The sequence below is a fragment of the Lissotriton vulgaris genome, chromosome 1_1 (genome assembly GCF_964263255.1).
Source record: "Lissotriton vulgaris chromosome 1_1, aLisVul1.2, whole genome shotgun sequence".
Taxonomy (NCBI): Eukaryota; Metazoa; Chordata; class Amphibia; order Caudata; family Salamandridae; genus Lissotriton; species Lissotriton vulgaris.
In genome coordinates this window covers 409,030,961-409,047,616 of record NC_141685.1, presented here as the reverse complement: position 1 = coordinate 409,047,616, position 16,656 = coordinate 409,030,961, and the positions used below count along the sequence as shown (strand labels likewise).

At 53.7% G+C, this 16,656-nt stretch overlaps 1 protein-coding gene across 3 annotated transcripts in view; it reads left to right on the top strand.

Annotated features, from left to right (window-relative positions):
- Nucleotides 1–16,656, top strand: part of USP24 (ubiquitin specific peptidase 24) — a 1,909,144-nt gene that overhangs the window by 1,256,936 nt on the left and 635,552 nt on the right. The gene's annotated exons all lie outside the window — the stretch shown is intronic.

Below are 16,656 nucleotides of genomic sequence, written 5' to 3'. Positions count from 1 at the left end.
GGTCTGATAAGGTGGCCCAGTACCAATTGGTATATGCACCTAAGGTACACATGTCAATTTAGTGAGAGAACAGCTAGGCTCTGGGTCTGATTAGCAGGCCCACAGCCAGGGAAGTCGTAAACCAGTGAAGCAAAAAGCAAAAATCTGGGGTGATCATAGGATTGCAGACCCTACTCTCCTACACCGCAGACCCTCCTCCCCTTTGGGTATTGCTAGGGTATCTATTCTACGTTAAGGAATCTGCGGCTAGTAGTCTCTATCAGATGTACGAGTTACTTACCTTCGGTAACGATGTATCTGGTAGAGACGATTCTAGCCGCAGATTCCTTCACGACCCACCCTTCCTCCCCGTTTCTACGAGGACCCTTCACGGTCTTCTGCACTCGCCTGCCTCAGGGCGGCAGTCCTCTGCAAGAGCCCTTTTCTTACTCCCTCCCTAGTGGGATGTTCCCCTTGTTGTTGCTCCATTCCTTCCTCTCTGGTGATTAAGTGATGAATTCCTGGTTACTTCTGCGCCCTCACCTTGGTCTCCAATATGGGGTTCGCTCGTGCTCTGCTTCCTTGTGTGGCTTGCACTTCTGACTCTCGCAGTCCATGGGATTGAGGTCCCTTGACTGGGTCTCGATCCTCAGTTCATTTTAGGAGTTCCTTCCTGCTGGTGTTGTCTGGGGTGAATTGTCGTTGCTCTTCTGTTCTGACCCTGGAACCCTACTTTGTTCTCTGCGGTGGTTGCAGTCTTCTTACTCTGTTACACATTCTTTCATATGCTTCCTGCCCCCGGGGATTGTTGTTGTATTTGTCTGCAGGCTTGCTTCAGTAGCTGCACTCTGTTCTTTCATTCCGTTTGTTGATGCCTTAGTACCAGGCAGTATTCTGGCTGGTTCTGTACCTCACCATCTGAAAGAAATAGGTTAGTATTAGATTCCTTACCATAGAATACCCCCAGGCGTCAGACTGGATCCGGAAACTTTTGCGTAGCATTACCCTTGCACGTCGGTAGGCGTTGTCTGCGGCTCCGCGTCCTTAGTTGGCGTCGTGGGCGCCGGGATGACGTCGCAGGAGTACTTAGACGCCGCCCTCGTGCGCTGACGTCCGTTCCTAATTTTTTCCGCGCCAGCAAGCGACGATCCGGGAACAGTGGTACCTTAGTCACTTTTTGACTAACCTTTTTGGATCATGTTTGATAATTTTTTCGAAGTCGAACGACTCCGGTGCCGTTAGGGATGCCCGGGTTTAAACCTTGCGTCGACTGCAGCCGACTGATGTCAGTTACCGACACCCATTGCTGGTGTCTTCATTGCCTGGGGCCCGACCACGATGACAAGTCGTGCCCCGACTGCCGGGCCTTGATGTCAAAGGCTAGGCGGGAGCGGTCCCGCAAGCTCCTCAAGCTCCAGCAGTCGGCCCGTGCCGTTCGAGGTCCCGGTCCGGAAGGAGTTCGAGGCACCGGTCGCTGGGCCGGAGTAATCATGGCTCGGAGGATCGACACCACTCCTCGAGCTCCAAGTCCTCAGGTAAGAAGCACAAGAAGACGAAGAGGCGACATCACTCTTCCGACTCCCCCCGATTCTTGCGCGACTCGGCCAGGGGTTCGGGCAACACTGCCCACGCGGCTCCACTGGAGCCGCAGGCGTCGCGGCCTGCTCCATGCCTGCCGTCCCTGGGCAGCACGCGACGCCGGATGAGATTGAGGCGTTCCTCATGGCCATGAGGTCGCTCACTCCTCCGTCGGGTTCCGCGGAGCCTTCGGGCCAAGTGGCCCCGACTGGGAGCCCAAGCGGGCCATGTGCTCTGCCCCGGTGCCGTCAGCTACTTCGGTCCCGACGCCGCAGGGCCCCGCTAGATCCGGTTCGTCACCGGTCGACCTTACGACCTCACCAGCGCCGGCCCCCAGGGTGTCGCCCCCCACGCCATCCCAGGACGTCGTCCCAGGACGACGTCGTACCCGGCGCCGTCCCAAGATGACATCGTCCCAGGTCCTCCCCTCGATCTGGGTCCGGCGCCGCTCGACGCCGCTCTCTACGCCGATGGGAGATTTCTACCTCTATGACCAGGCCCCATCATTTGACCTTGAGTACCAGGAGATGGGTGGTGAGGCGGATTAGGAGGGATCTGAGGACCCTCTGGCAAGTGAGTGCCAGCCTTATCAGGACTGGGCAGGTGAGCTAGGGGACGCCACTGGTCTGGACACTTTGCCAGACACTGGTTTTGTCTCCCCTCCTACCGTGGCTTTGGAGCAGGGGGCAGGCTATAGTGTGGTGTTGACGCAGGCGGCCAAGGCCTTATCCCTTGAACTCCCCGTTGCGGCCGTGAGGACTAACCTCCTCACTGAGGTCCTTAAACCGCAAGCAAGCTCTTCGGAGCCTCTGTTGCCGTTTAATGAGGCCTTATCTGACGTTCTTTTGGGCACCTGGTCCAGGTCCGCTACAGGTCCCCCTGTAGATAGGAACGTGGCCAGATGCCACCGCCTGGCTCCGGGCGACCCTTGCTTCCTGTCCACCCACCCCGAGAGCCTGGTCTTACAGGCCTCCAACTCCCAGACCGCATTCCCAACGGCTCCCCGCAATCGGGAATCCAAGAGGTACGAACAGTATGGCAAAAAGATGTTCTTCTCACTGAGTTTGGGGTTGCGGTCAGTTAACACCGCTTGTCTCTTGGGCCGTTATACCCACTCTCTGTGGGACACGGTCGCGGACGTGCTGCCACAATGTCCGGAGGAGGCCCGAACTAAACTCCCCCAAGCCCTTGCGGAGGGTCGAGATGCGGCACAGTACTCCATCCGATGTGGGCTGGATATAACGCACTCGCTAAGTAGAGCGATGGCAACGACGGTGGCGATTCGTCGCCACGCCTGGCTGAGGTCTGCCAACTTTTCTGCTGATGTCCAAAACACCCTTATAGACATGCCGTATGATGACCGTCGCCTTTTTGAGCACTTTAAGGACTCCAGGACTACGGCCAAGTCCTTGGGCCTGTCGGCCCTGCGCCAGCAGCCTGCTGCCTTTCGCTCCTTTTGTGGCCAAGGAAGGGGTGCCCCACATGTCCTGCCAGCCATGGGCCGCAGACCAACATCCAGCGCGGTGGCGGACGTGGTAACCGCTGTGGCGATGCCCGGGGACAGCGTCGAGGCAGTCCACATCCACTCCCGCAGCATCCGCCTCAAAGCCCTCCTAGTCCGAGCTTTCAGGCCCACGGGATCCAGTGGGCGGGGGGGCAGGGTTCGCCTCACCTCCTCCACTGGCACAACATCACATCGGACAGGTGGGTGCTTCAAATCGTCCGAAGGGGCTACTCCCTCCCCTTCGAGGCAACACCTCCAGCCATGCCACCGCAGTACCACCAAGTATCGGGGGATCGCTTGAATCTTCTGCGAGAGGAAGTTACGGCCCTCTTGGCCAAGTGGGCCATCGAGCGCGTTCCTGGGCCAGAAGTACGGTGTGGTTGTTATTCCCACTACTTTCTGGTACCCAAGAAGGGCAAAGGGGCCCTACGCCTTATCTTGGACCTGTGGAACGTCAACGGCTTCCTCCGGAAGGAAAGGTTCAAGATGCTGACACTGGCTCAAGTCTTAGCTGCCCTGGAGTTTAGCGTTGGACTTGCAGGACGCATATTTCCACATCCCCGTCCTGCCGGCCCACCGGCGCTACCTGCGGTTCACGGTTGGCCACGAGCACTTTCAGTTTACCGTGCTCCCCTTCGGCCGTACCAGCGCCCCACGGGTGTTCACGAAAGTGATGGCGGTGGTCGCAGCTCATCTGCGCAGGTTAGGGGTTTCAGTCTTCCCCTACCTCGATGACTGGTTGTTGAAGGCGGGCTCGCCCCAGACAGTTGTCAGCCACCTCCAGACTACGGCCGACCTCCTGCACCTGCTGAGGTTCTCCATCAATGTGCCGAAGTCACACCTGTGTGCCTCTCAGAAGCTCCTCTTCATCGGAGCGGTTCTAGACTCTGCGCAGTTTTGGGTTTATCCTCCCGAACAGTGGGTTTGGGATATTCAGGCTCTGATTCTGATCTTTCAGCCGTTATCCCGAGTCTCGGTCAGGTTGACGCTCCTGGAGACCGCTTTCCTGGTTGCCATCACCTCTGCCAGGAGAGTGAGTGAACTCCAGGCCCTGTCTTCTAAGCCTCCTTTCCTTTCAGTCCATCTGGATAAAGTTGTGTTGCGGACCTGACCCTCTTTCCTGCCCAAGGTAGTAACAGCCTTACGCATCGGGCAGTCCATCACTTTGCCCACCTTCTTTCCGCCTCCGCAACCCTCGAAAGAGGAAGAGAGGCTCCACCGTCTGGACCCAAAACGTGCGCTTTCCTTCTATCTGGATCGCACACGCCAGTTCCTGGTGGATGACCAACTCTTTGTTGGTTACAGGGGCGCTAAGAACGGGCGGGCGGTGCACAAATGAACCATTTCTTGAAGGGTCGTCTTGTGCATCAAGGCTTGTTACTGTTTGGCTCGAAAGGAGCCTCCTGTGGGGCTTCGGGCTTCCACACGGGCCACAGTGGCTACTACTGCCCTGTGCCGGGGAGTCCCCTTGCAGGACATCTGTCAGGCAGCTACGTGGGCTTTGCTGCACACGTTCGCAAGACACTACTGCCTGGACAGCCAAGTCCGGAGAGATGGCTTTTTCTGCCGTTCCGTTCTCCAGGACTTTCTGGTGTGATCATTGGTTTGCAGACCCACCACCGGGGTTGGTATTGCTGGGGTATCTATTGTAAGGTAAGGAATCTAATAGTAACCTGTTTCTTTCAGATGCACAAGTTACTTACCTTCGGTAACGATATATCTGTAAGAAACAGTAGTTAGTATTAGATTCCTTACAGCCCCACCCATCCTCCCCATTATGCGAACCGATATCTAGTGTTCAATCAATCAATCAATCAAAGACATTTACAGAGCGCACTACCTACCCGTAGGGTCTCAAGGCGCTGGGGGGGAGGGGGGGTGCCGCTACTGCTCGAACAGCCAGGTCTTGAGCTTCTTCCTGAAGGAGAGGTGGTCTTGGGTCAGGCGCAGGTCGGCCGGGAGGGAGTTCCAGGTCTTGGCGGCCAGGTAGGAGAAGGACCTTCCTCCTGTAGTGGCTCTACGGATGCGTGGGACGGCGGCGAGGGCGTGGCTGGCAGATCGAAGGTGGCGTTTGGGAGCGTAGAAGTTGATGCGGTTGTTGAGGTAGCTCGGGCCTTGATCGTGGAGAGCTTTGTGTGCGTGGGTAAGGAGACGGAATGTGATTCTCTTGCTGACCGGGAGCCAGTGCAGGTCTCTCAGGTGTCCGGAGATGTGGCTGTGTCGTGGGATGTCGAGGATGAGTCTGGCTGAGGCGTTCTGGATGCGCTGGAGCCTCTTCTGGAGTTTGGCGGTGGTTCCGGCGTAGAGTGCGTTGCCGTAGTCCAGTCGGCTGGTGACGAGGGCCTGGGTGACGGTCTTCCTGGTCTCCGTGGGGATCCACCAGAAGATCTTCCGAAGCATGCGCAGGATGTTGAAGCACGACGAGGAGACGGCGTTGACTTGCCTGGTCATGGAGAGGGAGGAGTCCAGGATGAAGCCCAGGTTGCGTGCGTGGTTCGTCGGTTTGGGTGCGGTGCCCAGGGCGGGGGGCCACCAGGAGTCGTCCCAGGCGGAGGGCGAGGAGCCCAGGATGAGGACCTCCGTCTTGTCTGAGTTCAGTTTCAGGCGGCTCGTCGTCATCCACTCGGCTACCTTTTTCATCCCTTCGTGCAGGTTGGCTCTGGCGGTGGCGGGATCGTTGGTCAGGGAGAGGATCAGCTGGGTGTCGTCGGCGTAGGAGATTATGTTGAGGTTGTGTTGGCGTGCGATGGCCGCGAGGGGGCTCATGTAGACGTTGAAGAGAGTAGGGCTCAGCGAGGAACCTTGAGGGACGCCGCAGATGACTTCGGTGGCCTCTGACTTGTACGGTGGTAGGCGGACTCTCTGTGTTCTTCCGTTGAGGAAGGAGACGATCCAATCCAGTGCCTTCTCCTGGATTCCGACGTTGCTGAGGCGCTGCACTAGGGTGCGGTGGCAGACCGTGTCGAAAGCCGCGGAGAGGTCTAGGAGGATGAGGGCCGCTGTTTCTCCGTTGTCCATCAGGGCTCGGATGTCGTCGGTGGCGGCGATGAGGGCGGTCTCGGTGCTGTGGTTGGCACGGAATCCGGACTGCGATGGGTCGAGGGATCCATTCGTCTCGAGGAAGGCGGCCAGCTGTTTATTGACGGTCTTCTCGATGATTTTGGCTGGAAACGGGAGTAGAGAGATGGGGCGGTAATTCTTGAGTTCGGTGGGGTCTGCTGTAGGTTTCTTGAGTAGAGCGCTGAGTTCGGCGTGCTTCCAGCTCTCGGGGAAGGTTGCGGTGTCAAATGAGGTGTTGATAATGTCCCGCAGGTGGGGTGCGATGACAGCGTCGGCTTTGTTGAAGACGTGGTGAGGGCAGGGGTCGGTCGGAGATCCGGAGTGGACGGAGTTCATCATGCGGACGGTGTCTTCGGTGTTGACCGGGGTCCAGGCGCGGAGGGTGGTGGTGGGCGGCTTTGCTGCGGTCGTGGCGTGCGTCGGTTGAGTGCTGAAGCTGTTGTGTATGTCCGCGATCTTGTTGTGGAAGTAGGAGGCGAGGGAGTTGCAGAGGTCTTGCGATGGGGTGATGTTGTTGTTTCCGGCGTTGGGGTTGGAGAGCTCTTTCACGATGTTGAAGAGTTCCTTGCAGTTGTGTGCGTTGTTGTCTAGTCGGTTCTTGAAAGCCGTTTTCTTGGCTGTGCGGATCAGTTGGTGGTGTTTCCGGGTGGCAAGCTTGAGGGTGGTCCTGTTGTCCGGCGTGGGTTCCTTTCTCCAGGCTTTCTCGAGGGCTCGGCAGTTCTTCTTGGAGCTCTGGAGTTCGTCGGTGAACCATGGGACTCTCTTACTGCCGGGTCTGCTGGGTGGGATCCTCAGAGGGGCGAGTTCGTCTGCGCATTTGCTGATCCACTTCGAGAGGTTGTCGGCGGCCTGGCTGGGGTTCGCTGAGCTGGCCGGAGGGTGCTGGCTCAGTGAGGCGGCGAGCTGGTCGGCTGTGATCTTGTTCCAGCTTCTTCGGGCAGCCTGTTGCTGGTGGTGGTGGATCGTCGTTCTTCTGAAGGTGAAGTGGATGCATCTGTGGTCCGTCCAGTGGAGTTCTATGGCGTGGCTGAAGGCGATGTCTTTGCTGGATGAGAAGATGGCGTCGAGTGTGTGTCCGGCGAGGTGGGTGGGGGTGTGTAGGAAGGTACATCCTGACTATGGTTGCCCCCAACTTTTTGCCCTGTGTTTTAGCTGGTTTTTGACATAGTCGACCTGGGACCCTGCCAATCAGGACCCCAGGCCTACTGCTCCCTCTTTAAAATGGATTCCATGTACCCTAGGTACATTTCCAATTGGTACTGGGCCACCTTATCAGACCCTGTAACTCAGGGCATAGGTGTACCCAGGGCTGCCAGGGGCTGCAGCATGTATTATGCCACCCCTGGCTGGCCTCCTAAATTTGACACAACTGGCTGCATGACAGCTGGGGCAAAGTCGTGTAATCACCCCTTGCTGTAGGTGTAGTATACCTATACCTAACCCTAAAATGGACACACAGATTCCTATCAGTCACTCCTATGGCAGGCCTTGACAATCCTGAAGGCAGAGTGCTTGGAATCGTGTGAGATGGTGCTCTGGCATGAGCTGAGCCTGTCTGCAGCTTGCGGAATCAAGTCCTAATAGCTGTTCCATGATATCGCATACCATATACTCTTAAGTGCATTATAATCCTCGCGGTTAAATGCTATCTTTGGTATTGCTTTATCAAAACATGTCGAGTAAGGTGTCATACGAATTGGAATACTAACCCCTCGCCAATTCTGGCGACGGGGTTAGCATTCCACCCTTCTAGAGGGACACGACATGTATGTAACTGTGAACCCCGGTTAAAGTTAAACGAAGCCTCAGCTCCACAAAATGGATGCTGCCACCACAGACACGAGTCTGACCCCCTGCAGCTGGGAGTCCTTCCAGCGAGGGGAGCCTGGACAAAGGGTTTCCTGTCAGGGGCGGTGCTAGCACCATCCCAGACATGGTTTTGTGTATCCTGGGTAGGCAGGGCTTAACAGGAAGGTGACTGCTGAGTGGCACCCCGGTGCTCACTACGCATAGGCCGGTCAGAACCAGTTCCAGGGGCACACCAGCCCCTGGCCTGGGGAAAGTCCGGCATGGCAGAGGGGTGTAACCACCCCCCTCCTAGTCCCACCCATAGGCAGGACCTAGTCACCGGGTCAGCCCCCTTTTTTAGTATAAAGATGGGAGCGGGCCCCCTGTTAAAATTAGATCATCTTTGGAATCAAGACACGACTTTCTGCGAAAGGACATCAAGATTTCTTCTTCAAGATTCTCCCTTGTGGCTAAGGAGTAGTCACCCTGCATCAAGCGGGCACCATCCTAAGAACACTGCGGTCTGCTGCAAGTCCTTCTTCACGAATCCGACGACCCAGCTCGACGAGACCCGGCTTCCCTGGCGCCTCTGACCTCTACTCACCTCTACAGCAAAGCTGAGAACTGTGAGTGCGACGAGACCTCGAGGGACCGACGATCGCCAAGACTGCGCGACTTCTTTGCAACAAGCCCACCGAGTCTTCCACTGGTGAGTGCTTTGGGGTCCGAGAAGCCCCAACCCTGAGCAGCTCCAGCACCGAAGATCAGCCCTCCAGCATCTCCACGATCTGCGTGGGGCCCTTCTGCTTTTGCGTGCTCACCGCGCTGTGTGGCTACTAGCCGGCTGGCTTGTGGCCTTCTACACGACGCCCGACGACATCACTGCTGCTGGTCTGGTTGCTCCAGACTGGCCCTTGCTTCCTTCTTCAAGAGAGGCACCCCGGACCCTCCTGGTCCACTCCAGACGCCATTTTAAGTCCACCGCGTGGGCTTGAATTTGCCAAGGCTTTGTTGCCCAATCCTGGGTCCAGCGACGCCGACAGCTTCATCCATCGTGGGACAGATCGCTCCTCCATCCTGGTCGCCGACAACGCCTCCTGGTCCGTGAGATCTGCGGTCACAGCGTCACCCACTCACCTTGTCGAGGTGGCTACCATCCGGTGCCCTCCTGGTACCCACTGACTACTGGCTAGTAGTCACAAACTTGGTCCCCTCTGCTTTCAGGTGTCATCTTCCATCGATCCAGGCTTGGATCCACCGAACTTTCTTCACTGGTCGCCTGCCAGCAACTTCTTTCTTCCAGGCTCCTGGTCCGGCAACGAGGATTCCCGACGTCTTTTGAGTCCTATGCAGCTGCAGCCCCTGGGCTAGGTAACTTCGGCATTTCGGTGCCCCAGCATAGCCTCACTATCCAAGGGTCAGAATCCACTTTCGTTTTCCTCCTACCAGGTCGGGTTCGCCCGAGAACACTAACTTTGCAAATTCTATCTACCATAGACTTTGTTCCGCATCCCGCGTGAGAGTGCACACTCTGCACCCGAGTCCCCTGGGTCTCCTAGAAGTAATCTGAAGATTCTATAGTTAAGATCTAGCGATTCCAAAGCCTATTAGTACTGTACTTACCTGCTAGTAATTTCGCATTCCACTTTCAGAGTATATGGTTTTCCGTGCCCCTCGGGCATTTGTATATACTGTGCTAACTTGAGTATTTTCGTAAAGGTTTTGTTTTGTGCTTAGTACCCTGTCCTCATAAAGAGTACAGGGCTGTTGTGATTCTTAATAAATACACTGTTTATTTTCATAACACTTGTGTGGTGTCCTTTCACTTGGTGTTCAAGGGGTATATGTGTGGTATAACAGCTGGCTTAACACGCCCTCTCGAGTCTTTAGCCTTAGACTGCTCGTATCCACGCTACTAGGATAGCTGGTCTATAAGGTTGACTTACAACCAATCATCAATAAGGGTTGCTGGACTGATACATAGTGTTCACTAGAATAGTGAGCACTGCATATCAGGCCACCTTCTCACAGGGTGGACACCAGCTGCTTGAGTCCAAGGTTGGCGAGGTTGTCGAGCAGGGTGCTGGTGTTGTGGTCGTTGTTGTTCTCCAGGTGGAAGTTGAAGTCTCCCAGGAGGATGTAGTCAGCGGAGGGGAGGGCGTGCGGACGAAGTCGGCGATGTCCTCGCTGAATTGAGTGCGTGGTCCCGGAGGTCGGTAGATCAGGGTGCCTCTGAGGGTGGTCTTCGGGTCGGTGTGGATCTGGAAATGTAGGTGTTCGGCGGAGGGTGGGGTGTTGTCGGTACTGGTCGTGATGCGGATGGTGTTCCTGTGGATGATGGCGATGCCTCCTCCCACCTGGTTGGCGTTGCGGTCCCTCCGGGTGATCTTGTAGCCTTCTGGGATGGCGATGGCGATGTCGGGCGCTGAGGAGGCGTTCATCCAGGTCTCCGTGATGAAGGCAACGTCAGGGGCTTTGGCGTCTAGGAGGTTCCAGAGTTCGATGGCGTGTCTGTTGACGGAGCGGGTGTTGAGCAGGATGCACTTGAGGTGGTTGCTGCTGGTGTTCGGCTTGGCAGGTGGTGGTGTCGGGCAGGTCCGGATGCAGGTGAACTTGCAGGTGTTGCAGCTGAAGGGTCAGTGGACGCGTCGTGGGGTGGCTCGGTAGCATCCCGGGACTCGGCCGGTGTTGAGTGCGATGAGGGCGGCGGCTGTGTACGTCAGGCGGGTCGGTCGGGGTCCTCGAGGGCCAGGGGTCCTGGCACTGGGCGCGGTCCAGGCGCGGACGGGCGTAGACGGGCTTACCTTTGGCGCGCCTTCGGCGCACAATCGGCGCACCCGCTGCGCGTGACCGCTGCGCGTGACCGCTGCGCGTTCGCACGGTCGCCATATATGGCGAAGTGCGCGGGGGGGCGGAGCAGCTGTGAGGCGGGAGCGGGGAGGGTACAGAAGGGAAAAAGGGGCGGGGTCAGCGGCGGTGGCGGGAGCGGGGAGGGAGTACGAGGGGCGGCGAGACCAGGGTCAAACAGGAAGGAAAACGCAACAACGCACAGAAATTACTAACAGGCAATAAGGAACGACAAAACAAGACCAAACCAATCACCAATAAAAACAATCACGGAGTTACAGCAGCCGGCGAGCACGGACCACGCCGCTCAAAGGAGGGGGCGTGGTCACGCGGCAGCGAGGCAGGCAACGAGGCAGGCAGGGCAAGGGGGCACACGGGCACACGCAGCAGCTGGTGGCCGTGCGGCGCGGGGGTGTCCTACAAGTAGGTCATCCCCTTCAGGGCCCTAGTTTAATTACACCAGTGTTGGTTTTTATCATGGCTCTGCGTTTCTGGCGCATAAAAAGCTGTGTATAAGAACTGACGTCAGCGCGCGAGGGCGGCGTCTAAGTACTCTGGCGACATCATCCCGGCGCCGCCGACGCTGGACGCGGTGCCGCAGACTACGCCTACCCACGTGCAAGGGTACTGCTACGCAAAAGTTTCCGAATCCAGTCTGACGCCTGGGGGTATTCTAAGGTAAGGAATCTAATACTAACTACTGTTTCTTAAAGATATATCGTTACTGACGGTAAGTAACTTGTGCATTAGTTTCTTTCCCTTCTGTTTAGCTGGGTTTGCGCACACTGTTCCAGTATTCTCACAGTCTTGTTTGTGATGGCTCCGCGTTGTGGTGCGGAAAAGTTATCAGAAGAAAACTGAGGGAGGCGCGCCATGGTGGAACTTATGTATCCTCACTGACGTCACGGACGACGTCAGGGCGGAGTCACGTGGTGCCGAACCCCCCGCCGCGCAGGGATGCTGTGGCAAGAAAAGTTTTCTGGATCCAGTCTCACACCTGGGGATAATTCTAAGTTAAGGAACCTGTGGCTATAATCGTCTCTACCAGATACATCGCTACCAAAGGTAAGTAACTCGTACAATGAGCACCTTCAATTGTGCTTCAGCAAAGTAGGCTATCGATCATGTTTCATATGATGTTGAAGATCAGTCTAAAACAGCCATTATTTCGAACAATCTGTGGGACATTTGTTGACTAAAAGTAAAAAAGAAAATGGAAAACACCATGTTAAACTAGCGTGCAGTCAAATAGGAGTTTGAAAAAGATAGCTTTAGACAGGCCATGGTCCGTTTAGACTATAAAGCAATGTGTTCATGTGAGAAGTTGGCCTGATATATAATGTTCACTATTCTAGTGAGCACTTTGTATCAGTCCAAACAACCCTTATGGTGATTGGTTGTAAGTCAACCTTATAGACCAGCTATCCTAGTAGCGTGGATACGAGCAGTCTTCGGGCTAAACTCTAGAGGGCGTGTTAAGCCAGCTGTTATACCATCACATATACCCCTTTAACACCAAGTGAAAGGACACCACACAAGTGCTATGAAAATAAACAGTGTATTTATTTAGATCACAACAGCCCTGTACTCTTTATGAGGACAGGGTACTAAGCACACAACAAAACTCTTATGAAAATACTTCAAGTTGCACAATTTACACAAATGCCCGAGGGGCACGAAAAACCATATACTCTAAAAGTGGAATGCGAAATTACTAGCAGGTAAGTACTATACTAATAGGCTTTGGAATCGCTAGGACTACGTTACTGAACCTTCAGATTACTAGTAGAAGGCCTAGGGGACTCGAGTGCAGAGTGTGCACTCTCACGCGGGATGCGGGACAAAGTCTATGGTAGCTAGATTTCACAAAGTTAGTGTTCTCGGGCGAACCCGACTAGGTAGATCGAAAACGACAGTGGATCCTGACCCTTGGATAGTGAGGCTATGCTGGGGCACCGAAATGCCGAAGTTACCTAGCCCAGGGGCTGCAGCTGCATATGTCTCAAAAGACGTCGGGAATCCTCGTAGACGAACCAGGAGCCTGAAGAAAGAAGTTGCTGGCAGGCGACCAGTGAAGATTGTTCGAGTGATCCAAGCCTGGATCGAAGATGGATGACACCTGAAAGCAGAGGGGACCAAGTTCGTCACTACTAGCCAGTAGTCAGGGGGCACCAGGAGGGCACCGGATGGTAGTCACCTCGACTAGGTGAGTGGGCGACGCTGTGCTCTGCAGTCTCACGGACCAGGAGGCGTTGTCGGCGACCAGGATGGAGGTGCGAGCTGTCCCACGATGGATGAAGCTGTCGACGTCGCTGGACCCAGGATTGGGGCAACAAGCCTTGGCAAATTCAAGCCCACGCGGTGGACTCAAAATGGCGTCTGGAGTGGACCAGGAGGGTCCGGGGTGCTCCTCTTTTGGAAGGGAACAAGGGCCAGTCTGGAGCAACCAGACTAGCAGCAGTGATGTCGTCGGGCGTCGTTCAGAAGGCCACAAGCCAGCGGGCTAGTAGCCAAACAACGCGGTGAGCAGCAAAAAGCAGAAGGGCCCCACGCAGATCGTGGAGATGCTGGAGGGCTGGACTTCGGTGCTGGAGCTGCTCAGGGTCGGGGCTTCTCGGACCCCAAAGCACTCACCAGAGGATCCCTCGGCGGTCGTGCTGGATAGAAGTCGTGCAATTCTGATGATGGCCGGTCCCTCGAGGTCTCGTCGCACCTACGGTTCTCAGCTTAGCTGTAGAGGTCAGAGGTGCCAGGGAAGCCGGGTCTCGTCGTGCTGGTCGGTCGGATTCCTGAGGAAGGACGTGCAGCAAACCGCAGAGTTCTTAGATGGTGCCTGCGGATGCAGGGTGACTACTCCTTAGCCACAAGGGAGAAATCTTGAGAAGAAGTCGAGAGTTCCTTTCGTAGAAAGTAGTTTCTTGATTCAAAGATGATCTCATTTGAAAGGGTCCCCGCTCCTGCCTTTATCCTAAAGAAAGGGGTGGGTACGCGACTAGGTCCTGCCCTAGGGGTAGGACCAGGAAGGGGGGTGGTTACACCCCTCTCCCATGCCGGACTTTCCCCAGGCCAGGGGCTGGTGTGCCCCTGGAACTGGTTCTAGCCGGCTGATGCGTAGTGAGCACCGGGGTGCCACTCTGCAGTCACCTTCCTGTAAAGCCCTGCCTACCCAGGATACACAAAACCCTGTCTGGGATGGTGCTAGCACCGCCCCTGACAGGAAACCCTTTGTCCAAGCTCTCCTCGCTGGAAGGACTCCCAGCAGCAGGAGGTCAGACTCGTGTCTGTGGTGGCAGCATCCATTTTGTGGAGCTGAGGCTTCAGTTAACTTTAACCGGGGTTCACAGTTACATACATGTCGGGTGGAATGCTAACCCCGTCGCCAGAATTGGCGAGGGGTTAGTATTCCAATTAGTATGACACCTTACACGACATGTTTTGATAAAGCAATACCAAAGATAGCATTTAACTGCGAGGATTATAATGCACGTAAGAGTATATGGTATGCGTTATCATGGAACAGCTATTAGGACTTGGTTCCGCAAGCTGCAAACGGGCTCAGCTCATGCCAGAGCACCATTTCACACGATTCCAAGCACTCTGCCTTCAGGATTGTCAAGGCCTGCCATAGGAGTGACTGATAGGAATCTGTGTGTCCATTTTTAGGGTTAGATATTGGTATACTATATCTAAAGCAAAGGGTGATTACACCACCTTGCCCCAGCTGTCGTGCAGCCAGTTGTGTCAGATTTAGATGGCCATCCAGGGGTGGCATAATACATGCTTCAGCCCCTGGTAGGCCCTGGGTACACCTATGCCCTGAGTTACAGGGCCTGATAAGGTGGCCCAGTCCCAATTAGATAATGCACCTAAGGCACACATGTCAATTTAGTGAGAGAACAGCTAGGCTGTGGGTCTGATTAGCAGGCCCACAGCCAGTGAAAGTCGTAAACCAGTGAAACAAAAGCAAAAAATCTGGGTGATCATAGGATTGCAGACCCAACTCTCCTACAGTTCACATTAGTAATAGACTTACATCAATATTTCTTAGAAGAGGTGAAGAACCCAGGAAGTTGAAAGCCATAAACTAATTATATCGGCTTGGAATGGACTATGACCAGTCCCTGTGAAAAAAACTTTTTTTTTTAAATAAGTTATGTGGGAATGCGCTCTCTATATCTGTGTTGATACCCCTAAATATTCAGTCAAGGATTATAAAAATCCGTTGGACAAAATAGTATCTAAAGATGCCTCTGACTTTGCACAAATTAGAAACTGGGCTAGAGTCTGGATTAAAAGTCATAGAACTGACCTGTCTTATTAAGTAAACCATCCGCTTCCGTAGTCCTATCATGTCTGTATCACAACATAAGCGTGCTGGAACTGACAAATTTAAATGAGTGGAGTTCGCAACAAAGCTCAAGTCATAAAAATAGAGAGCGGACTTGTTAGCTGCATCGTTGAAGTTAGGAGGTGATTCCCAAAGCGGATGTCGTAAAAATGGAGAACATAATGGCCTTTTTTGTTTAAGTCAGGAAGTGGTAGACAAAAGTATGAGAGCAAATTTGGCAGCCATCTCAGAAGGGATAAACACCCATGCATAAAGTAGTGAGGAATGGTAAAGACAAGTATGGAGTAGCCAAGTTCAGAGGAAGACTTTTATTGAGTCCCTTGGAAGGACAAGCTGCAAAATATGATAATCAACATGGAAAAGTAAAAATAATAATATTTTTACATCACTAATAGTTCATTATTGTTACTAATAATTGGTTAATTAGTACAGAAACGTGAAACATTTATACATCACCAACAGTTGATTTCTAGATATTTCATGATAATTATTGGCTAAAGTCAAAGAATACATGTTGTCCGTAGATAATTCCTCCTCACAATTCAGAACAGTATGCGCCTTGGTGTTTAATATAACGTATTGGTTAGTGATAACGTCACATTAAATTGTTGTCTTAAAGGTATTTACCCTTCAGAGTTAATTGACAAACCAGTAACCCAGTTTATCGTATATTTCACGGCACAACAGTGTGGTTATGGGAGGGAGTGAGACTTCAGATGTCAGGAAACCGCATAGGTATTGTTAACTCATGTCAAGTGTTGTATGTTGTATGTCAAGAACTTTGTGATAGAAGACGCAGAGTATGTTTGTCTCTGAACAGTAGGTGTAAAGAAGTCATGTAAGAGGGTCTTGTAGTAGAAGGATTTCCATAAGTTCTGCCAACATCATGCAGGTTCCAGAAGTTCTATGGGCCAGTATAACCGATTCATAGGTTATTCTGATGTGTAACTCCCTGTCAATGTTTAAGCCCTTCTCCACAGCTTGTAAATTCAAAATCCATTGTTGTATTTTTGATCTCCTAAGAGCCAATACAGTACCCACCTTCCCCCCCCCTCCATACCCCGCCCAAGCTTTGGTCGGCTGATTGTTGGCCTCTTCTCCTAAACAAGGGTTGAAAAATCTCAGAGTAAAAGTAGACCAAATGCTATCTATGAAAAATCATGTCTATGCAACCTGCTGCACTTGTTTTTGAAATATTGAGGCTCTAAAAAAAGTTTTTTCCTGGCTGGTTGGTAGCAGCTAACAGGACCTTGCTGGCTACACTGCAAGTTGTGCAGAATCCAGCTGCATGGCTGATTGGCAGCCTTCCTACACGGCCCTCTTCTAAATAAACTACATGGGTTGCCCATTAGGAAAGGGCAGTTTTAAAGCTATACTACCTGACACACTATGCTTTAAATAAGGCGCTTCCTGTCTATCTTCATACGGGACTCAACCTTTGAGACAGTTAAGGTCCACAAATAAAGCTTTCTTGCAGATCCCACGTATTCGCACCTCCAGATTTGGTGGTAGATCCTTCTCATGTTTGGGCCCATTTTCATTGGAACAAAGT